Genomic DNA, 24696 nt, shown 5'->3' on the forward strand with positions numbered 1-24696 from the left:
TTTTCTCACTTATTTTATCCATCTGCTACATAAGAAAAATATTATTTGTGCTCCTTATCCCAATGAGTTTTATAAATTTATCATATGCATTCTGTGGAAGGAAAATATTCTATAAATTTAAGGTAATCTCATGAAACAATAGGAGATATTCTGAAATCTGCTATCACATGAAATCACACAGTTCAAGAATCATTAGGGCATTACCAAGTGTAAAATACTGTTTCTTATAAAAATAAAACAACTAGATGATTTTTGTATGTTTTTAATGTTATGTTGACAGAGCCATAGTCTTCTTAATTTGCAGTGTGAAAGGTGATTCAGTTTTGCTACATCAGATTTTGGCAAAGACCTCTTTTTATTACAAATAATGTTTAACAACTTTAACATCAACTCAAATAAAAAATCCAAAGCCCTAAACAACTCATTTCTAATTACCATAACAATCCTTTTCTTGTTTCCAACCTGGCCCTATTTGAATCTATAGAAGTTGGATAATCTTCCTCAGTGAGAACACTGCTTTCATCATATCATCCCTTTTAAATAGATGATCCTCTTTATCAAGTCAACCTTCATCTGTGCCCTTGATCCCCATCTCTGCATGTCTCTCCTAGGACCTTGCTGCATCAATCATTCTCCTTCCAATCATTCTAATTCCAATGATTTCATCACTGGCTTTTCCTCCAGCATTTACCAAACAGTCATATATACCCTCATGAAAAATATCCCTTCACTATACTACCCCCATCAAATGAACATCTTCTTAGAGCGTGAGCAGGATGTACTTGAATATATCAGAATATCTCTGTAATGACTATTACCATAGGCTCTTCTCCTGGTAAGGATCACCCACTGGGTTTGGTGGCACAACTGGCCCATGTTCTATGCCATCTAACTTCCACCTTCATCCCCTACAAAATTTCCATAAACTATAAACTACTCTCCTTGGCTCTACACCCTTACTTCTTACTCAGTCCTCCTTACCTTGAGGTCTTACCACAATTCTCCTAAAACTACTTTCAGCAACTTTCTCATACAAATACATAACTTAATAAAACAAGCAAAATGCAAAAACAACCTGCCCCCTCTTGCCCAATAACTGTGATCCCTACTAGAAAAAAAACTATCTACAGTTATAGCCTCCAGTACCTCAACTCACATTCGTTGCTCAGTCATTAACTATTTAGCATCTAACACAAATACTTTACTGGAAAAAGTTCTTCTTAAGATTATCAGTAATTGGAGCAGCTAGGTGGCACAGTGGATAAAGCACCAGCCTTGGATTCAGGAGTACCAAGTTCAAATCTGGCCTCACAAACTTGATATTTACTAACTGTGTGACCCTGGGCAAGTCACTTAACCCCAATCATCCACCCCCCCCCAAAAAAAAATTATCAGTGATCTTTTAATTGCCAAGTTTAATGGCCTTTTCTCAGTCCTCATCTTTCTTGACTATGCTTCAGCTTTTGTCAGTGTTGGCCACCTACTCCTCCTGAATACCCCTTCCTTCCTCAGCTTCTGTATCTGTTTTCACCTCATTCTCCTCTTTCCCATTTGTTAATTCTTTCTTAGTTTCATTTATTGGATCATCATTCATGCCATTCCCCTAAATGTGGGAATTCCTCAAGGCTCACTCATGAGCTCCCTTAACTTTTATCTCTATAGCCTATTTCTTTGTGATCTCATCAGTGTCCATAACTTCAATTATTATCTATTCAGGTCTGTATACATCTGACACTAATCTCTTTCCTAATTTTAATTCTGCTACTACCAACATTCTGTTGGACATTTCCTACTAGATATTCTATCATCATCTAAAACTAGTTTCCAATTAATATTTAATCTATGTTTCCAAGACCCCTGGATGAATGTAATTTTTAATGTATTTTGGTCTTAAAATTGAGCATTTAATATTTCTGCTTTTCTGCATTTTGGTTGTGACGTTTTTATGCCATAATACATGGTTAATTTTTGTGAAGGTTCCATGTACAGCCAGGAAAAAGATACAATCTTTTCTATTGCCATTCAACTTTCTCCAGAAATTTATCATATCTAATTTTTCTAAAATTCTATTCATCTCCTTAACTTCTTTCTTATTTATGTTATGGTTAGATTTATCCAGTTCTGAGAGAGGAAGGTTGAGGTCTCCCATAGTATAGTTTTACTATTTCCTTTTGTAACTTGTTTAACTTTTCCTTTAAGAATTTGAATGCTCAGTCATCTGAAACTAAAATGGTACTCATTATGCCATTTTACTACTTATATCAGCAGAACTAACATTCTTCCAAGTTTACTACTGTAACCAAAGAGTGATTGATATGATTCCTCCTAGATAAGATGATGTAGTCACACATATTGAAGATTCCATTTGTTAACAAGGTATAATATACATGTACAAACATTTCTCTCATTGACTTAAGAAAGGGTAAAAAGTGATTGGGTGAGCAAATAAATTAGCCAAGCCTCTGGGGCTTTAAATAGCTAAATGCTAGATTAATTTAAACAGATTGATAATGGGAGAGATTACAAACCAGGGAATGTCTATGAAAGGGACCTGGGGGCTGGGGGAATGAAATAATGTTTCTTTCCTCTCCCAACATTTTCCAAGTATCTTTGAAGGCAAATTACCGAACATGTAAGAGACACTGTATCTAATAAGGAGCAGAGACTCTAGGCTGCACACAAATAGAGGCATAAAGGCAATCACTTGGAGGGAGGAAGCAGCTTCAAAGAATGAAATCTACTGCAGAAGAGAAGAGACATAGTTATAAAAAGGAGCAGATTCTAGGAATTCATCTGGCCAATCTGCCTCACAAAAATATTGAACTCATGAAAAACTATGTAAGAATGCTAAGAGAGAAAGGACTTTGGGGCCCTGCTCTACCAGGAGTTTTGAAGTGCCTTTGTCTTACTGTTAACTAGCTCTTCCTAAATATTCTCCTTTTTACTTCCTTGGCACCTAATTCTCTGGGCACTGAACTCTCTAATCTATCTATTCATCTTTCCCTTTTACAGGTTTTATTTTCTGCTATTGAGCCACCCCTCCCCTAACACATGTCTCCAAATATTTTCCTTGAGTCTCTTCTATTTTTATGCTTTCTCCCTTAAAAATCCAATTTACCAATATAGAACTCACAATTCAAACTTTCTAACCCCAACTTTTTTTGGGGGGGGGGCTAAGAATTAAATGTGCATTTCTAGTTACCTATGGACACTTCTATGAGGTTAACTACATGATCTAGAGGCAGCATGGCAGACTGGAAAGAATGTTCAGCTTGAAATCAGAAGTCAATAAGTCCTGGGTTCCAATCCTATCTCGGACACATACTAGATTTATCACTTTGGGAAAGTGCTTATTCTCATTGATGGTTGGTGAAATCCTAACCATCTTTCAGAGTCCATGAAGCCATTTTTTATTTCCTCTCCTCTTGATTTCTCACAATATATTGTTAAAATCTTTCTTGGGAATCATCATTAACTTCTTTTTTTTTCATATTTTATTTTTGTTTTTGCTTTTTTTTTTTTTTTGTGGGGCAATGAGGGTTAAATGACTAGCCCATGGTCACAACAGCTAGTGTAAAGTGTCTGAGGCCGGATTTGAACTCAGGTCCTCCTGAATCCAGGGCCGGTGCTTTATCCACTGTGCCACCTAGCCGCTCCTCTATATATCTTTCTTTAAAGGTATGTTGACTTACCTGGTATTCTAATAGCAGTCTTAATAATGCAAAGAATAGAGAAATTATTTTTTTTTGGTCTCCTGCACCTCCTATTCCTTAATGTTGTGAGGAACTAGGACTTCCCTTTATCACATTTGAACATTTTTTCGGTAATTTTAAAAAATTAAATTATAGTTGTGTTTACTTTTGTCCATGTTTTCTTTCCACTGTGCACTCTTCAGACAAATATTGTACCTTCTTCTTTGAATTTCCTCTAGTACCTAATACAGTATCATTCACATAACTGGCAGTTAATAAATGGCAAATGAATTTCTCCTTGTTACTTAGTCTGGCAAATTCAAATTCTTGTCCTGGCATTCAATGCTCTCCATTAAAGTGCCCACTCCTTTTTATTTTATTTCTATTAAAATCCCCGTAGTGACTTCTCTCCATCCTCTCAAAATGTCTTCCTCATTCCCACCTCTCTACCTTTGCTTATATTTTCACACCTTGAATGACTTTTCTTCTTATCCACAAACTCATGCAATTCCCTTCCTTTACCTGCAAGAAATTCTTGATTAATGTACTCCATTATGATTTATCTTCTATACTTTCTCTGGACTATATTTCTTTTTTACTTGTAAGTCGCTAAATGTTCTTGTTCTTATTTTTCTTTTGAGTATATTCTACCAAAGAATAAACTAAGGATTACAGGACCCTAGATTCAGAGCTAGAAAGGACCTTAGAGGTTAATCAGTCCAATACTCTCATTTTTTTTTTTTTTTACAAATGAAAGGCCTAGAGAGGTGAAGTAACTTGTTCAAGGAGACAGTAAGTTTCAAAGGTGCTAGTCAAAAGTAGGTACTTTAATTTTTAAATTAAGTATTTTTGCCACTGTGCGACCATCTTATTTATACTTATGCCTCTATGGTATCTAGCCAGTTGTTTCACAGGCATTTGAAAAAATGTTTGGTTTTTTTTTTTTGAATGAATGAATGAATTTTTATTCAAACTTGAACTATGAAGTCCTTAGATGGAGGGGTAGAGACAATATCTTCTTCTTCATCATCTTCTTTTTTATTAGGGCAATGAGGGTTAAGGGGTTTGCCCAGGGTCACACAGCTAGTAAGTGTCAAGTGTCTGAGACTAGATTTGAACTCAGGTCCTCCTGAATCCAGGACTGTTGCTTTATCCACTGCACCACCTAGCTGACCCAACAATATCTTCTTTAAAAAGTTCCTTCCACCATTTTTCCATTCTGAGTTTAGTGTACATTAAATACTGTTAATTGATTTAATTTATAACAAAATGGAAGGTAGCAAGTCAGAATTATTCTACAAAAATCAATCACACTTATCTCTTTCTTCCAATTTTAAGTATATGGGATTAAAGCATTTGAAATTTTTATGAGCAGTATTTAGGCCTTACTGACCTCAAAGTAATATAAATAGAATTTTTCTCATGAATGAATTCTTAAATAGTTTTCTCATGCTAAAGTATGCTTCCTACCTTAGACTACATATTTTTTTGCCTCTGCAAAAAATAGTTTATCTCAAGACAAACTAGATAATTTCAATAATCATTTCCAGATCTTCATTAAATCCAAATTGAGATTTTAGTAGATAAAACATGAACCCTGTTTCATTTGCATAAAAGCTACATTTTCTTCCCTTGTAACTTCATATACTATCACAGTTTCAACTTCCATTGCTATGCAGAATACTTCCAAATTGACATACCCAATCCCAATACATCTCTCAAGGTTCAGGGCCACATTCCTGCATGTTTATGGATATGTTGACCTAGATATTCGACTGAAGCTTCAAACCTGACATGGTAAAAGTCCAATATCATCTTTCCCAGCAAACTAGCTCTTCCTTCTGACTTCCCTGTTTCAATTAAGAGCATCAGAACTGTATTTCACCCCAGATTAAAATCTCAATATTAAGCCATCCTTCAGTCATCCCTTTCCCTTGCTCCCAATATCCAATCAACTACCAACACATTTTTACCTCTACAGTATCTTTCACATTCATTCCTTTCCATTTAATGGTACAACATTAAAAAATTACTACAATAATGTTAAATAATTCCCTAGCTCCAGTTTCCTTTTCTATTGTGCAATGCGCCAAATTCACTTCCTAAAGTTCATCTCTGATCATGGTGCATCTCTACTCAAAAAACTTCAGTGTCTCACCATCACCCACTGAATCAAGTTCAAACTTTTCATAGACCTCACAGTATCATAGAACTTGCAGTTAGAAGGGTCTTCTGTGGCCATAAACTGTAATTTCTACCCAAAAGGAATCCCGACTAAAACATACTTTTCAAATGATGAACAAGCCACTGCTTAAAATGTCTGCTGAAGGTGATTCTACCACCTCTTAAGGCAACCAAATCCATTTTTGATATCTAAGTGTTAGTAGTATGCTTTCCCCTTAACATTCTACTTATATCTGACTCTCAGCAAGTTCTAAATTCAAAACTGTCCAGTCTTGCCCTAGTCTACCTTGTTAATTTTAGCTAAAAACCACCCCTAAAGTTATCCAATATTGGGTATTCCTCACACACACCAAGTAACATTCCCTCTTCCATGCCTGAGCTCACAGAATTCTTTCCCCTCAAATTCAACTTCTTCTTCCCCAAAGTCTACTCATTCTTCAAGGCCCAGATCAAATGCTACCTTGAAGCCTCCTATGATCTCCCAGCCAGAAGTGCCTTCTCTCTCTCATGAACTCTAAGAACAATTTTGTTCATTTTTATGTAATTATCACATTCTGCCTGGCATATGTGCTTTCAAGATGACCCATAAAATGCTTCATTTCCCATAAAGTCTTAAAAATACCATTTGGTTTTCCAGAAAACAAGATTCTGTTCAAAATACTAAGATCTAAACATTAAAGTAGAACCTATATAGGAGAATGTAAGCCCCTTGAGAACAGGCTGTTTCTTTTTGCCTTTCCATCCCTCAGTTTTGTATACATACATAGTACATGCTTTTTACCAGCTTAATGAATTAAATAAAAATCAGAATAACTCCTGATACCTCAATGATTTATCAGAGAGAAAAGGTAAACTATGTATATCTGGACTACAATTTATCTTCACCATACTGTGTTCTCCCTTCATTTTAAATAAATCTAAACTATTTTGGTCATCTTTAATTAGCAGAACAGTACAGAGACATCTTCATATCATGAAGATATTAAATTTCTTAAAAGAAAAACAGAAAAAAAAGATAACTACTCATTGTCTCATTTGTCATAAATAAACCCATGCCAAAGTGTAACATATATAGTTAATTGGGAATTTCTTGTTCCATTCTCTGTAACTAAAAAGTCATGGGTATGGACTCACCAATGCTAACTCCCTAGGAAACCGATGTCTTGAAAGTAGTGGATACAGCCAGACTTTATGCCATGGGAGTATGTTCTGTACAATCCTGCCAATTCCATCCTGACCTGAAACGCCCCCTCTTATTTCAGTGCTAAACAAAGATTTATGTCAAATTATGTTCCAGTTTTGTGGTGTGGAGAAATACCCACTCAGGGTTAGGTTGGGACCACCAAACACATGTTCACTTGGAACCTAATCCAAATTAGATCCTAGGCCCCTAGGGAAAGAGACGACTGCATTAGCCCACTGTGCTGTTTAAGAGGAATGCCAAGCAGCATTTGCCTTGTTACAAAGAGATAGCTATATGTGTATTTACGAGTGAATATATAAAAGTACATATGAACTCTTGTGTATACAACATGTATAATGTCTTCAGAGTTAACCTATGGATATGTACACATATGTATATCAATTATGTAAAAGTATAGTTCAAGGCTTATTTCTAATTTACTGCTTAATGGATTCTACTATTTTTGAGTTGTTTACTATATACGATATTTTTTTTCAATGAATGCATGAATGAATCCAATTTTTCATTTCCTTCTCCCTGCTTCTGGGTCTTGGGGTTTTCTTTAGCAATAAAATTAGGGATCAGAATTAGAAGATATGAAATCAGTACTCATTTCTATTTTAGTCAGTGTTTGTTAGAAAACAAAACAGAACCCCCTAATTTAAACATAACTCCAACACAAACTTTCACCCAGCAGTCTTATGGGGAGTATATTTTTCAAAGCAACTCTAATTAGCACTACTTTATAGCAGACTTATTATTCAAATACTTTACAGAATTATTTTATCATGTGATTACCATATTAATTTGGATTAGTATGGATATTAGGTTTGGATTAGTAATAGCAAGTAAGCTGATAAGTCAATTCAATCAAGCCACCCCAAGACATAGTATCTAGGGTACTAGGAAATACAAGCTTAGTGGCAGATACCTTCGTTAACATTCCCCAAGTTAATATAGAATTTGGCAATATAAAACTAGATACTGTGTATGGAACACAGAATCTACTTATGGAAAATAATGATGATGATAATAAAAATAGCTATCGTAACTGATCAATTTGAATAGAAACTAGTTTTGTTTTTCAATCACATATGGAAATAAAACTTAAAATTCCCATTATTTTACCTACTGCTTAAAGTATTTAAGCTAAAGGTGGATTTGCTTCCTTATTATTTGCTTTGCTCATTCTTCTTATTAAATATCAGTTTCTGATTTTCCCTCAAAACATGAAGTCACTAAGATCCTCAAGCCAAAGTCTATGAACATCTACATTTTTTAGACATTTAAGGCAAAGGAAAAGAATATGGATACATTTTGTCTCTCCACAAAATACAGAGACATGCTATTCTTTATCCATCTTTTTTTTTTTTTTGGTCACAATCTACGTTGTTACTGCATGTGCTTTTTGGGAAGCAAGGACTATGTGCTTTGATTCACTTCTATGTCCTCTTTTTCTAAGTATTTGATTTAAACAAAGTAGCAGCTTAATAAATATGAATTACTTATAATGATGATGATGATGAAAATATCAGGGATCAGTAGTCTCTGGCTCAGTGGTTGAATCAGATTATGTGTAATATCTTACATTGACTGTACCAATTTATCTGGATTAATGTGTCCAGTGAATTTAGTTGTGTCCTTAAAAATGAAGTTGGTATAGATGAGAACCGGGAGAATGGAAAAATAATTTCTGTCATAAATTAATGGAACCCAAATAACATGCTGTCTGCCATGGAATCCCAGATTCCATATTAATAATAGGTTGCTAAAGCTTATTTTTTAAAAATGGACATTAGGGGGCAGCTAGATGGCACAGTGGATAAAACACCAGCCCTGGATTCAGGGGGACCTGAGTTCAAATCCAGCCTCAGACATTTGACATTTACTAGCTGTATGACCCCGGGCAAGTCACTTAACCCTCATTGCCCTGCAAAAAAATTAAATTAAATTAAATTAAAATAAAATAAAAAGGGACATCAGCAGAAAGGGAGACCATATTCTAAATATCCACTAACATCGGTGTTACATTACAGAATACTCTCCTCTTAAGCATACAACATGGATATATTTTCATAACTTCTTTACACTCATCAACCTCTGGTAGCCATACTGTGTCAAACAAACACAGTCTTCATTTCGCTCATGGGGAAGCAAAGTGACTAGGCTAACAATGCCTATTAACCAGGAAGGGAGCCAGGAATACATGCTGAGATTTTTGGCAGCCAATTCCATGTGCTGACCACCAAGTCATGAAGCCTTGTGGTACTGTTTCTAAGTGATAGATCTGTCGCTATTGCACACTCTTTCCAAATAATGATCCACAAAGTTAATCAAAGGGCTTCACCGTTCAATATTTACCTGTTACTCATTGACAGTCTCTGTTTGCATTGCTACCTAGGATGCAGAGGATGGGATCAGCCTTAGCAGGCTAAGACAGAAACTGAGTGTGTCTTTGCAGCAATAGGCACATAGAAAGAACATTAAGTTTTATTCTTCAAAGTACCTCTGACACCCACAATGTTTGCGTGAGCACCATGGGAGCAATTCACTCCTTCCTTGGTTTAGAGGCCAAATAGCCTACTGATAATAAGAGAAGCCAAAGGAAGAACTTCCACCAAAAATAAAAGGATGAGAGATATTAGGTCTTGAAACTATAAACAGGGAGGGTAAAAAACAGTAATTTTCTGTATCGGGGCAAAAAAAACTTCCCTTCTTGATGTAATCTCACTGCTTTTATGCAATAGGGAAAAGTCACATCTGCCCTGAAAAGTATTTTTTCTCATTCTAATACACATTCAAAATTTTAAGCTCAAAAGATAATAACAAAGAATGGTCATCATTTTATGCTCCAGATGATCTGAGCATAGTTTACTACTAACTTGCCAGTCAGAGACACCTGAAATGGAAACTGATCATCTGTATAAAAAAAAGGAAGGTAAACAGACTGACCTTTATCCATCTTTCCTCTGTTGTACACAAAACACTATGATGGATGAGTAAGCTTTATTGTGGTTCTCTATTTTTCTATATATCATAGGTAGGGAGATTAAGAGCTTTGTGTCAATAATGAAAAAAAAGTGGTGAACTTTGGTCGCAAACCAAAGTTCAAATTCCAGGTCTGCCATTTACTACTTCTGTGATATTAGATAAGTCATTTTGCCTCTCGAGTTCTCTGTTCCTCCAATCCCACATCTCCAACTACTTTTCAGTCATCCCAAATTGATATCCTGTAAACATCTTAAACATATTCAAGACAGAACTCATCTTTATTCCCCAAGTTCTCCCCACCTTTTATCTTCCCTATTATTGTAAAGAGCAACATCATCCTCCCAGTCCGTCAGACTCTTAACCTGGGAGTCATCCTACATTCCTCACTACCTCTTACCCCCAATATGTAAGCCTGTTGATCTCAACTTTGCAACATCTCTTAAATATGCCCCCTTCTCTCCTTTGACACTGCCACTATTCTGGTGCAAGCCCTTATCACCTCATACTTTGATTACTACAATAGCTTGCTGGTGGGTCTACTGCCTCATGTCTCTCCTGACTCTAATACATCCTCCATTCAACCACTAAAGTGGTTTTCCTAAAACTCAAGTCTGATCATGTCAACTCCCTACTCAGTAAATTCTAGTGATTTCCTAATGCCTCCAGGAATAAATTTAAAATTCTCTGGCATTCAAAGTCCTTCTTAACATCCCCTCCTAACTTTGCAGTATTCTTACACCTTCCTCCCCAACATACATTCTTTGATCCAGTGACACTGGCCTCCTGGCTGTTACATGAACCAGACACTCTAACTCTAGGCTCTGTGCATTCTTTCCGGTTGTGACCCATGCCTGAAATGCTCTCCCTCCTCTGCTCCAAATACTTACTTCCCTGGCTTCTGTTCAGGCCCAACTAAAATCCCACCTTCTATATATCTTCCCTAACCCCTGTTAATTATAGTGCCTTCCCTCTTTTAATTACTTCCCATTTATCCTATACATAGCTTTCTTTGTCTTTTTGTTTGTTTGTTTGCATGTTGTCTTCCCCATTAGAATATAAGCTCCCTGAGGGGAGGGACTGTCTTTCACCTATTTTTGTATCCATAGCACCAGCACATAGTAGGTATTTAATAAATGTTTGTTGATTGACTTATATAACATGAGGGAATCCGGCTAGATGACCTCTAAGTTCCTTTCAAACCTAAATTCTATGATCCTGTGAACATTTGCTCATGCTAACACCCTTGGACATAGGAGATGAGAGATGTGGAGTGTGGATAAATTTGGCCCATCATCAAAGAATCAGAAAGCATTTCTTAATTGGTTATTAAGTGATAGGCACTACACAGGCACAGGATTACAGAGACAAAAATGTCAAAATTGTTACTCTCAAGGGGCTTCCATTCTACAGGGAATGGAGGGGGTCATCGCATGTATATGTATCATGTACATGAAGAATATAGTATGTCAAAAATAAATATTTATTGAAAATTTACTCTAAGTCTAGTACAATTCTGGGCATTGTAGAAGGTTAAAAAAAGTAATCCTAATTACTGCCCCTACCCCTGCCCTTGAAAATTTATAATACAATCAATCCAGCATATTAGAAAACTGAAACAGATTTGAATGTTTGAAAGTATTATAATAATGTGTGAGCCATGCCAAGCAATGGTGAGGAACCAAGTGTTCTTTAGAGAGCCACCTTAGTTATTCATTCCTCCCATGATACATCCCCTCATCAAATGAGAAGCAGACACTCAACCTACCCACAATTTGGTGACTGATTCAAAACATTCACAATGTTTTCAAACTGGTTCATCCAATTTAACTCACCCCAGGAATATACAGAAAGACTATAAGAGCGTTAATTCTCCCCTAAGAAGTTATAAACTCCCATAAGGGTAAAGAATGTATCCTTTCACATCTTTGTATCACATACTGCCTTGCATATGGTAAGTGCTTGATGAATATGTGGTGAATTAATGTGAATTCCTCTGACATACATGGGCCACATCTCCTCTTTACCTGGGTCACCACTGTGAAAGGCTCAGCCTGGACTCCAGTTCATTTTTTTCTAGTTCATTTCCCAAGCTTCTCCTAAGGGACTCAACCTCTCCCCCAAATGACCAGCTATATAACAGACTTCCCCTGGTAAATTTACCCTCTAACAGAATACTTTATTATGTATTGTAACCTCTGACTTTCAGCCTGATTTTGAAGCCTAATCTCAGTATGTTCTAAAAACTGAGGGATAGAATCCTACATCACTTCCCCCTACCCTTTTTATACATGTATATGGGTATGTAAGTGTGTATATATGTATGTAGACAAATTCATACATATGAATGTATATAAAAATATACACACATGCCCAAATATATATGAAATTACAAAGATGTAAATTCCATATACACACATATGCCATAGTAGTGTTATGGAAAATATATGTGTTTAAGTATTTAGAAGAGGGAAAGATCATCATGGTTTAAAGTGGTTATCAAAGGGTTCAAGAAGGGGGTCATGCTGGACTTAAAGCTTGGGTATAATTAACCCCACTTACATAAATATATGACATAGTCAAAGAAATGCAACCTATATCCACGGAAGACTAATCATGGAAATACTTAAAAAGTATTCAAATACATGAATGGAATTTCAATATATTATAATAATGTAGAAGTGATGCCAAGCAATGGTGAGGAATCAAGTAAATAACCTTTACCCTTCAGATAAGGATGGTAGGGATGTGAAAGAGTATTCAAAGTTGAACAAGTGCTGGGATTAAATTCATGATGTTAGGAATTTGGATTTTGTTTATTTAAAAAAAAAAACCCTTGCCTTTAATAGTGGTTTTAGCATTGAGCAATGCTGAGTCCAATCTTATATATTCAATACAGTCTAGAGGTCATACTGTGGGGATTGTAGCCCATTGAAGGTTTTCCATAAGGAGAATGACAGAATGAAACTAGCATTTTAGGAAGATTAATCTGAGTTCAGTAAGTCAGATGGTTCTAAGGGGGAGACCACTTAAGAGGGCACTGCAATAACATTGGCTCAAGGGGATAAATATTTAAGATATGGCTTTGGAAGGTAGAATAAAATGAAAAGTCATATGCAGAAGATGTTATTGAAGTTCCAATTCTGAATCTATGATCCTCCATCTCCTTGAACTGACATAACTTGTGGATTGATTATATGTGGAGTACAAAGCAAGGGGAAGAAGTAGAGAAGCTAACAGATATTTTGAATCTGAATGTAATCAAATAATGGTATATCAATAGAAAGAAGGAATTTGGACTAGGATGACGGTTTTTGTAGATGATCATGACTGCCATTTTAGATATGGCACATATGAAAGAAGGATGCCACATCCATATCCCACTGACTTTAGATAAGTTGGTCCTCTGGTGACAGATATTCAGTTCATTACTGCATCTATATTCTAATTTTTTCCGGGTTGGCAGGACTTGCCAGAGCTTGTGTTTTGTTAGAATAGCCTTTGAGAAGCCACAATTACCTCCATACTATAATGAGGATTGGAATAGTATTTTAGTGGAGGATAATGGCCATGTAGGGGAACAAATTTATTCCTCTTATGCAAAGTTCACCGATTAATAAAATACATTGGTTAAGGGGATTAAAAAGGTTCATGGATAATAATTAAATTTGATTCAAGAAAGTTATTAAATATCTACTATGTGTAAAATATTATATTTAGGCTATTAGTATATGAAGATAAAGAAAAAATAGTCCCTGCCTTCAAGGGGTTTACAGTCTAACTACATAAATATGATAAAAGGTCAAATGGTATAAGCCCAAAAGAGAAGTCTTGACAAAGTGCTACTAGAAATCTGAAAAAGATATCAAGGAAACATAAAGATATCAAGGAAGATATAATGGAAGATGTTATGGTGGAGATGTTCGCTGAGCTAGGCTTTGAAGGCAGAGGATTTCCACAGGCAGAAATGTGAAAAGACACTTCTGTGGCATGAAAAAATGCCTATCTTAATGCTTAGTGATAAGATTCTTGAATAAAAGGAAGAGATGCAAAAGCAGGAGGTAATTACAGATATGGCAGCTAGAGAGATAGCAAGAGGTCAACCCTGGGTAAGCTTGGGTGTCCTGGTAGATTGTTGGATGAGATGTAAAGCCAGCAAGATTAATGAGTTAAGGTGAGCTTATACTCACTTGCCAGTTAATCAGAACAGCTCAGTCCCAGGGCAGAGTTCCAAAAGTGAATAGATTAATTTCCCTGGGAGTGGGGGATAGGACAAAGGGTAGAGAGGAGAAAATATGAAAGGTATAGACTGAAAGGACTTTAAAAGTTTGGAATGATGGGTGCCTGTTCTTGGCGAGGAGAAGGAATGTGACAGTAGATCATAATGAAAGATTCCTCCTCTGGATAGGTCCTGGTGATTGCTTAACAGGGAGAAAAGTCTAAGATTGCAGCAGTCCTTTAAAAGTCAGGTTTATGAATCCATATAGTTAATATGAAGATTCTGAAGTAGAAAAATTTACTAGTTAGATTTGTACATATGTATGATTATTCTGGCAGTTGTTTGTAGGTTATGCTGAAGAAAAGGAACAGGAGACTAGGGATAAGATATGCATATATATGTATGTATATGTATGTAAATATTCAAGGCCTACAGAAAAAGTTTAAACAAAGACTAAATGAACACATGTGAAAGACATTGCAGAAGGGATGTCAGAAGTTAGAACATCTTAGAAGGTCACTTATGAGCAGACACATCTGCTATACTATGCTCTAACTTCTTTATTACTAGATTAATAAAAAACCAAAAAATTATGAAATTGCCTATGGTATAGTATTGATAACTTTTGATCAATTTCTCGCCTTTCTACTTGAAATTCAGGAGTTTTTTTTTTTCCTCAGCCCTCCCTCGCTTGAGGTACTTCACAAATACCATGATATACACACAAACACACACACACACACACACACACACACACACAATCAAGATTTTTTATTACTAGTAGCCTGACATAAATTGTCACTGGCCCTGAGCAAGAAGTCTTCAGCAAGGCATGGGTAAACAATCTTGCTATCAGATGAATTTACTGATCATGAATTTTACAACAGCTCAGGGATGTGTTTCTTCCCCTTCCTCCTACCCCCATGGCTGTTTCTCTGAATCTCTGCCTTTAGTTGATGATGTCAGTAGTACAGTTATCACTGATATTAAGGCAAATATTAGGCCACATGCAGAAGCTGTGCCCTCCTCCTGCACACACATATCCAGTGATATGAATCAGATCAGAAAGGCTTCTTCCTATTTTGCCTAGGTTTTTGCCTTGCAAGTAATCAAGCAATGATGCTGTGTCTATGAAAGTTTACTGCTTCCCCTGGAAGCAAGCAAAGCTCCTACTGTAATTACTGTAAAATGTGCTCTTAGTTCAGAGATCTAGATGGTGCCTTTAGCAAACAGCGGGACTTTGTGCCTGCCTGTGCTAAGCTAACTTGATTTTTTCCAATCCCAGTTCAGTTCTGTGAGTGGGTTTGGTGGGAAGAGAAAGCAAATCTAATAATCATCAGAAATTTTGTGGGTATCCTCAAGACTTGAGGCCAAAGCATACAGTTGGCTCTGATCAACTTTGAGCAACCCTGATGTGTGATATTATCACAGAAGGCCCGAATGGAAAAAAGCATTCTCTGCTTCCTGAGAACTACTAGAAGGTGCTGAGACACATTGGTCCATCTTAGTACATATACTTAAAGAAAGAAGAGACCATAAATCTTTAGTCTAATTTTCTGATTTTACAGATTAGAACACTGAGGCCAAGAGAGGTCAAGTGACTTGTCCAAAGTTAAATAGGTTGTAAGTTAAATAGCTACAATGAGCAAAAAAGTTTAATATTAATTTTTTTGTCTTGGATCATTGTATTGCTGAAAATAACTAAGCCATTCACAGTTGATTATCATACAATATTGCTGTTACTATATACAATGTCATCCTGGTTCTGCTCATTTCACTTTTCATCAATTCATATAGGTCTTTGCAGGGTTTTCTGAGAGCATCCCGCTCCTCATTTCTTATGGTACAATAGTATTCCATCACAAATATTAACTTTCAAATAAGAGGGAATGTTAGGATGGCCACCCCTTTAACTCTCAAACCTCTGGTTTCAAAGAATTTTCAAAGGGATCCTGTGGATCATAAACTTTGTCACTTTTCCAGAGAAAGAAGAGTCCAGGAAAGGATTCCTTTTATACACTAACCACAGAATGAAATTTTAAAAGGATTCAGTCTTATTTCTTTCAAGGGCAAGTCCAAGCCCTCAGTACTAAGCATAGACATGTCAAATTCAAATTTTAAAAAGTTACATGGAATAGAGATTCATAGTGCTGTATTTAGTCTTCTTTTTTCTTTTCTTTCTAGATAGATTTCATGTTTGATGATGTTTGTCCAGTTAAGGGCAAATTTTTTTTTAAAAAAAGAAGAGGAGGGGGAGCTAGGTGATACAGTGGATAAAGTACCAGCCCTGGAGTCAGGAGACCTGATTTCAAATGCGACCTCAGACCCTTATTTACTGTGTGACCCTGGGTAAGTCATTTCACCCAGACTAGCTGCAAAGAAATAAAAAATAAAAAGAAGAGGGGAAAAGTCCTCGGGTGACTTGACTCAAATTTTGGCTCTAACACTAATTTTATATATGACTTTGGGCAAGTGAGCTAACCTCTTAGTTTCCTCACCAATAAACATAGATGGTTGTACTAGATCTCTAACTTACCTTATAGTTATAAACTTATGATTTACACTTTTCATTATAAAGATCTATCATGTTTTTAGAGACCAGAGCCAACTTTAATTGGTGGCAGCTGTTTTTACCCAGTTTGGTCACTGTTAAAGTCATTATTGTACAATTTCTGTTTTCCATATGAGCTGAGCTTAGGGACTTATAAGTCTTTGGTGACTTATAATTTGGAATAACAAGAATAGTACTCATTTTCGGAGGAGAAATATTCATTCATTTTTTTATTATATAAACATAGAAGAAATATCCCCTGTACTTGAGAAGCTTAAATTTACAGAAGTGAAATTTTAATATAATGAATCATTTAATGACCATTTTCAAAGTGCCCACCCTTAGAAGACAGTTGATATCTCTTCTGAGATATCTCATTCAATTCAAAATAATATCTGGAGAACTTACTATGTGCTAACACTGACATATTCATCAAACTGAGGGTCCCACAGACCCAATATAATTTACTGAAAACCCTGTGCAAACCTATACTCCTATAACTAAAATGGCAAAAACAAACAAACAAACAAAACCAAGTTTATCTAATTAATGTTACACAGTTCAGGGAATGGAAGAATAAAGAATTAAATAACATTCTTCCCTTTGGTGTTAACCAAGTTATTTTATTTGGTAGCTGTACTATGGGAAAATAATCTATTTTCTCATCATAAAGGGGAAGGTCTGATATATTTTTGTGTTGGATGAGCATTATATGTGCAGCCTTTTTATCAACAATCCAGGCTAGAAGACTTTGCATACAAATAACACTTTCACACTATTTCCAAGCGCTTGTCATAAATCAAGTTATATTTAACCTTGTCCTAAATTTGAAGCAAATCCTCATCTCAAGTTTCCTTTTTCAAGGTATAAAAATACAATTTCTCATAGGAGAGCCCCTGAATACAAATCAATTTTTACATCTTCAAATACATGTCTTAAGTGAGATTCTAAACTAATAGAATTAAAATGAATTTTTCTCTTCCATTTTCTATCAAATTGAAATTAGGAGTAGTACTAAAAAGCAAAACAATAACTATATCTCTGATGGCGAGATTTCCTTTCTTTTTCAAAACTGGACTGGCTTCATCCTCTACCTCCATTGTCATTAGGCAATCCCTTTAGGGAAGAATTTATTATTCCCATTTTACAGATGCCAGTTCGATGAAAGGACAATAAATGGACTCATCCAGGGTAATGTAAAAATTGAGATTTCTTTATCGTTTCCTTTGAATAATGCTACTAACACTGATTCATGAATGAAAACTGGGATCTCCCAAAGAAAAATGCCCTTGGTATTCAAAAATTGAGAAATTCACTCACAATTTATTGCCAGAACTTCACTAAAAGACTATATGAGAAATTCAACTCAGAGATTAAGAAGCTGTTCCCTAAATAGAATATTCATTTAATTTCTTGCTTACATATTATATCATATTATGATATATTTCATCTTTATGTGATATGTTTGCAATAACAAATAACATTTGTGATTGTCTTTCTGAAATCACCTGTTAGCAATTTTGAACTCCGTCATTTAACAGAATTTTTTGCTATTTGACTACAAAAAGTTTACTGTGGCCCTGTTGTTCTTACCTTGACCTTCACATTTTTCTGCTGCCCAATTTCCCACAATTGTCATACACTTCTGTATTACAGATGTTTTGCTAACAAGTTATTCTTTAAAAATTCAGAATACTCACTCTATTTTAAAATGAAAATATGTGAAACGAGTTCATCTGCTTTCTCACTGAACTATTCTATCTATGCCTGCTCTTTTTTGAGAAGAAACTCTCATAGCCTAGAACCACACTTACTGAGTGATATCAATCTTTGGTTACATATTAACCAAGTAAACACAATTCATCAATCTATTAAAAGTTTCAAATAAAAATATTTTGTTGCATAAAATATGTAAATTCCAGCTGAAATAGAATAAAAAGTAAAGTTTATAAAGAAGAAGGAAAGACATCACATCCAATCACATAGGTCACTTAAAGTGACTGATCATAAATCTAAATAATTAACTTTGGAGCCACCTATTAGACCTGAGTTACAATAACACCCTCCCCCAGGAAATTTCCTGTCAAAATGTCTTCTGTGACAGTAGAATTTACAGAAACAAACTAGTAAAAAGCACCCAGAAAGCCTCAAAGACATTACTTGAAAACAAGAATTAAATTCGATATTGAAATGCTTGAAGCATTTCTTGCTGCAAAGTTTGGTATCTATTTAACATACAGATTCATTTAGAGTTCTTTCTCAAGTTCATTATGTATTTCTTCCTCTCCCCCTCGATACTTGGCTATTTACTGATCTAAACACAACAGGCATAAATTACTCCAATTTGGATAAGAAGCCTATAGCATAACCATCAATCAATCAGATCAGGCTAAAGGGACCCTCAAATGAATTCAATGGTACAAATACATTCTCCTTGACCTCTCTTTTGTATTCAGCACTACTTTCTGTCTCCATAGCCTATCTCCTAGCTTCAATTTCTGATTATACACTGGCCTTGTTTCCTTTTCTGGTTCACCTTACACCTCCATCATTATCCTCTTTAAAATCTTCTTCCTTCAATTCATATTTCCCTTTGTTTCACCACCCAATGAAATCTTGTTGAACCTTCACTTATCATTTTTTGATATAATTCTTCCTTTATGTTCCTATAACTAAATTCTTTCTATAGGTGAAGGCTAGTTACTACTAATTAAGCATTCAAAAATGCTGCCCATCTAGCATGACTTTAGTGCTACCAGAAAACTGTTCTTTGCTCAAAACTATGTCCCCCACTTTGTCTAGGGCACTTAAGTTTCTATCATTATAGAATCATTCCTTTGGTTCAGATGTACTTTATTATGTCATCCCTTCTTAAAATTCACACAACCCTGGAAAGGACAATATCATAAACCATTATCAGCTAATAACATACATGTGTTTGGGTTTACAAATTGCAAGCAGTTCAGTGGGGCACAGGTTGCTGCTGCTAATAAAATAATAATGATGATGGCTAACATTTATACAGCATTTTAAGGATTATAGAGCACTTTGCAAATATCTCATTTTTATCCTCATAACAATCATGAAAATAGATGCTATTATTATTATTTCCATGTTATAGATGAGGAAGAAGAGGAAAATAGATGTTAAATGAGTTATCCAGGGTCACACAGGTAGTTTGTATCTGAAACTGGATTTGAACTTGGGTCTTCCTGATCTGAGATCCACTGCTGTATCTCCTATACAACTGAGATGCCTTTAGTCTGAGGAAGAAGTAGGGTATTTAATGGAATTAAAAAGTGATAAAAGGGATTTAATGAGGAAAACCTCACAATTTTGTCTAAGGTTAGAACTGCTATAGGTCTGTGTATATACACATATGCATGTGTATACATATAGGTATTTATGTATACACCTATATGCATGTGTCTATGACAGATATATACACAAAAATTATTTTTATATATGCATGTGTGCATGTATATGTATATGCATGTACATGTGTGCATATATATGTAGTGGTGGTTGTCCACTCTCAAGGAGGACCAAAATTACATCACTATGTTAGAGTCAAGTTACAGTGTTGTCCTACTGTAACTGATCAGACCAATATGAGCTTGGAATGCTCTACCACAGGTCAGGCACAATTAATATATGTGAACTTTTACGTTGGATTCTCTAAATTGCACATCTCATGTTTTTTTCCAGCTACTTCAATTCTGCATTGCTCATAGAGCACAGTACCTTCTCTGATGAGGGCAAGACATGTTGGACTGTCCTGTGCTAGTGCCTCCCATGTCATGAAATATGTAGTATCTATATATATATGTGTGTGGTTGCACACATGTATGTGTATGTAGATATGTGCATGTGCACACATGTGTATATATAAATTTGTATACACATATATATGTTTATTTAACTATTATATATATCCCCCTCTTCTCTTCATTTTTTGCTATAAATTGCTACATAAACATTCCTTCTTTCATGCTGCCTTAATAATTTTGCATGCTTTTTTATTTCTCCCTACTAGGAGGGAGGCATGATATAGTTTAAAGTATACTAGATGTGGTGTCCAAAGACCTGGGCATCAGTCTCTCTAATTCACTAACTATGGAGGTCCTGGAAAAGTCATTTCTCCTCAACTGGCCTCAGTTCCTTCACCTGTAAAACTAAGTGATTGGGCCAGATTATCTTTAAGGTCCCTTATGGGTTTGCCATCATGTGTTACCAATCAGAATATTGAATTTAGTCCAAGTTTTGGCCATTGGCTTTAAGAACTCTTCACAACTTTTTAACCTAGTCAGTCAACAAGCTTTTATTAAGCACTCACTTCCATTACTAAAACTCTCAGTGGTCAATACTTAAGACAAATCTTTCCACCTATTGTCTATCTTCCTTTCTACATGCTTTATGCAATCTCTTTCCTCTGAGCAATTAAGTTTAAAATTTATCTTTCTTTAAATTACAATTCTTAGATTTTTTTAGGGTTAGAAGATATATTAGAGGTCATTTCATCTACCCCACTCATTAGATGAAGGGACTGAGGTTGTGAGAAATTAGGTGATTTGTTCAACATTACCCAGTCACTTAGTGGTAAAGCTAGAGTAAGAATATCATTCTACTGACTCCTAGCTCAGCCCTCTTAGCATTATGCCAAACTACCTCTCCTTGAAATGCCCTCATCATAAAAGCTTCTCTCTCTTAGTGGAAAAGGGCCACTCTTTATTCAAGAAATTAAGAGCTTAATCTCACTGTTACCATGAATGTATATCTACATCTATTAATTTAGACTGAATATTGCATGTGTTTGTGCATTTGACTGTGAGCTTCTTTAGAGTAGGAACTGTATTTTGCCTTTTCTTTGTATACCCAAAGCTTAGTACATGGCCTGGAACATATATAAAACTTAATAGATGCTAAGTGACTGATAGTTTATTTTCCATATACTTACATCATAGTATATTTAAAAGCAGTGACAATATCTTCTCCTAATTTTCTAATCTCCAATTTGTCATTGTTCCCCCACCCTCAGAATTGACCTTCAATATATGTTCACTAATTTGGGTAGAAATATATGGTATATTTCTATTCATAGTATACAGAGGAAGTACAGAGTATACAAAAAGACCCTATTTTAAAAATTTCTGTGTTTTTAGTGCATAATGAAAATCTGATGATCCTCTGTTCTTTTATTCTCTTGTCCAACCAGAAATCTCTGTATGAAACTGTAGCGTTAAAGTCCTGACATCAACATTATGGGAAAAAATGAAGAGAAATAAGAGCTGGTGGTAGATAGACAGTACCTTAACTCAATTGCTGAATAATGTTTTAGCTCAAAATAAATTAATGGTATTTTGCAAACATAACAATTCTGCCCCATGTGAGAAAGTCTAGATCACAAATAGAAATATATATTTTTAAAAAAACAGTTTTGAATGGTATCTAATGTTAAGTATCTATAATATTCTGAAACAATAAAATGATGATGTTTTATTTTGAAAAGGTGATTTTGTTAGTTGTAAAATTTCACTGCCACTGAAATGAAATTAGCACAATAGTTTTAAGAATTTATAATTAAATGAACACTGGATTCTATATATAACAGCTAAGATGACTGGAATAGAACCTACCTTTTGTTAGAGGAGTAAAGAAAGAGTGTTTCAGGGTGAGGTGTGAACCATCTACAGGACCTAATGCCAAGGATTTGCTTGACACAAAGGAGGGACCATCATAAAGTCCCTCTCTATTTTCACTATAATGCCTGGGAGAAACTGGGTGAGAACTTTCAGTAATAACCATAGGTGTTCTCTTTCGCAGTAGTCTGGCCTATGGCTGTTGGGATTTTGTTCGGCTGATTTATGGTTTTGGAGATTGGGATCTGGGAGTTTATTACTCTTTCACTCTTATTTGTTACATCCCATTCCCAAGGGTGCTATAAAGATAACTATCAATTTTATAAAATACTTTCAGTCCAATAGTAAAAGGAATGATATAAAATGCCTAACAGCAGTAACAACAACAACAATAATCATAATTATAATCATAATCACCTCTAAATAAGGTATGTATCAATGCAAAATTTCTAATATGAAGATGTCTATGTCAGGTAAATGGCTCAACTTTACACATACATACACACACACATCTTGATCCGATACCTATTTTTTCATATGCTCAATTAACAACATGCTTTTTATAGAAATCATTAAATGTATACTACAGTTGCAAGACAATTCAGATAAGCAGAATCACGAAAATACTCAACACTATTAATCATCCCAGTGACAGTGCTCTGATTTAACATCTTGGGGATTTTCTCCCCTTCTTCATCATTTATTTGCCAATATTTCCTTGTTATGAATTTCCCCCCAAAGACTCTCATCCCTGGCAGTCACAGCTGTACTACCTACTGTGTCTACTTTAACTACAAAGAATACCCATTCCTGAAGAGTAATCCCTCGAGATCATCAGCAGGGTTAAAAGTGAGGCCATCCTAGTGGTAGCAAGGTCCTGGCAATTCTGCCTGAGCCACTGACACCTAATGACCAAAGCTCAACTTCAAAGCCTAAAGAAATGTCAGAGCCATGAAGCTAGTTTGCAAATGAACACAGTTCACAATGACTAAAATGGTCTACGATAGCTAACCCCTGCTCAAAAAGAAGAGATACATAAACCATCTTGTTGAATAGTCCGGGCAAAGGACCTGTACTCAGACATGGACAACTATTCCAAGTGCATGCATCAAAAATGTCTGACAGCTGAAAATGAATGAAAAGAAAAGGAGAGATAACAAAGAGATTTTATACATGCATGCATACATGAATGTGCACATATTGATGTGTAGTGCATTGCATGTACACATATACATCCTACACATATACACAAATACATATATACATGTGTGCATACATATGCATGTATACATACATGCATGTGCCTGTGCATTTAGGTTGTGTATGCATATCACAATCTATACAAACATATATTGGGCATCCAATGGAGGAAATTTACAATGTATTTAAACAAGTTACAAATGAAGAAAATAATGCTTATTAGACATGAGGATATCAAGAAATTAAACTCATAGTAAATGAGTTATTAAAGTCACAATGAAATTCTCAAGCCTAAGCAAAACGGACCTCGTTTTTTCCTTATGTCCAACATAACTTTGAGAAAGGGGAATTCCTCAATGAAATACTGGCTTCTCAATTACTTAAAATGACACAGCAATAAAAACAAAAACAAAAATCTGTAAATTACATGGTAATTGAGGAGAGAGAGTAAAAAGGAAATGAGAAGTCAACAGATTATACTATTTGGTCAAATCAACTCTTTTTATCAACTATCAATAAAGAAACAATCTTCAAGAAAAGCCAGACTTTTTAAAGACAAACTCTGGCACTAGACAAGTTAATATGAATATGAAGATTTAAATAGTGACATATAAAAACATAAGAATTAGCAAGTGATAGTTATAATGATGATTTTGTTTACATTGCTATTTTAAGCTGTCAATACCATCCATAACTGCTTCACACTTGACTTTAAGTATTTCTTAATGATTCTGGAAAATATAAATTCAATCTCATCTTGATTCTAGTCAATTCCACAAAGATTTATCTAACATTACTATGTCTAATACATTGTCCTTAAGTACTGTGGGAGGGATGCAAGGATAAATTAGAGTATAGTTGCTGCTCTCAAGAATCTAATCTGGATTATGCTAAAAGAAAAAAACTTTTCCCCACAGCAAAGGCAATAAAAGTCAACTATATTTATATTAAAATGCCTTTTATTCCTGCTATCCAAAGTACTCTCTTCTACAATACTCCATAACAGCCTGTTACATACAATGCAGTTTCTGTTAATAACG

At 35.2% G+C, this 24696-nt stretch overlaps 1 protein-coding gene across 1 annotated transcript in view; it reads right to left on the bottom strand.

Moving 5' to 3' along the window:
- The window catches only part of NPAS3 (neuronal PAS domain protein 3), a 1138615-nt gene that overhangs the window by 982565 nt on the left and 131354 nt on the right, over window positions 1–24696 (bottom strand).

Source organism: Dromiciops gliroides, chromosome 2 (assembly GCF_019393635.1).
Source record: "Dromiciops gliroides isolate mDroGli1 chromosome 2, mDroGli1.pri, whole genome shotgun sequence".
NCBI classification, from domain to species: domain Eukaryota; kingdom Metazoa; phylum Chordata; class Mammalia; order Microbiotheria; family Microbiotheriidae; genus Dromiciops; species Dromiciops gliroides.